Raw genomic sequence first — 1,217 nt, forward strand, 5'->3', positions numbered from 1 at the left:
ACTCAATTTTTTTTTTATTTAAAAGAATATTTTATGGCATTAAGTATGGAATATAACGTCGCTCAAACGTTCGCTGCGGCTTCGCTTGATGACACGTATTCGGGCAGTCCAATTTTCGATGACTTTCTCGCATAAATCTGAATTTGCTGGATGACGTTTGTTATGTTGACTTTGAGAGCATCAATTGTTTGCGATTTCGTATAGACCTGCGATTTAAGATAGCCCCAAAGGAAGAAGTCTAAAGGCGTTAAATCGCACGATCTTGGTGGTCACGTCGCCGCGCGAGATAACTCTCAAATCGCTCGTGCAGAATGTCCATCGTGACATGCGATGTGTGACACGTAGCGCCATCCTGTTGGAACCACATGTTATCGGTATCCATATCATCCATTTTAGGCCACAAGAAGTTGCTTATCATCGATCTGTAGCGCTCGCCGTTGACGGTTATGGCAACGCTCGCTTCGTTTTGGAAGAAGAACGGACCGATGATTCCGCCAGACCAAAATCCGTATCAGTGACTTTCTCGGGATGCATTTGGAGCTGATGTATCTCGCGTGGATTGATATCGTCCCAAATTCGACAATTTTGCTTGTTCACATATCCATTCATCCAAAAATGGTCCTCATCGCTAAAGATGATTGTTTGGCAAAATTTGGGTTAAACCAACTGCTTAGAACTCAATCAGCGAACACATGGCGTTGTCTATGTCGTTTACCTTAAGTTCCTGGGTCAGTTGAATTTTATAAGGATGCAGACCTAAGCCCCGACGCAAAATTCACCAAGTTAAAATCGCAGAAAGGCCAAGTTCTTGTGAACAACGAGAAATTGATTGCCTCGGGTTTTCCCGTACACTCTCACGCACAGCAGCGATGTTTTCAGCAGACCTTTTGTTTCGGCGACGTACTGGTTGATTATTTATCGAACCGGTTGACTCGAATTTGACCACCAAACGTCGAATAGTCGACTCGGCAGGACGGTTGTGGCGAGGATAAAAATCACGTAATGCGCGGAACGTTTTTCGAACGGAGCACTGATTTTGATAATAAAATTTTATGATTTGCACACGTTGCTCAACACTATGACCTTTCATGGTGATTTGTCATACACTACTAAACAATTGACAACAAATTTGATAAATGTCACTTTAACAACATGGCTACTATGATTTAACAAATTTCGAGCGTTCCTATTGAAAGACCCTATATATATATATATAT

General features: G+C 42.0%; 1 protein-coding gene across 1 annotated transcript in view; it reads left to right on the plus strand.

Annotated features, from left to right (window-relative positions):
* LOC108685949 overlaps window positions 1–1,217 on the plus strand; it is a 3,288-nt gene that overhangs the window by 1,886 nt on the left and 185 nt on the right. The window lies entirely within an intron of this gene.

Source organism: Atta colombica, unplaced genomic scaffold, assembly GCF_001594045.1.
Source record: "Atta colombica isolate Treedump-2 unplaced genomic scaffold, Acol1.0 scaffold162, whole genome shotgun sequence".
NCBI lineage: Eukaryota > Metazoa > Arthropoda > Insecta > Hymenoptera > Formicidae > Atta > Atta colombica.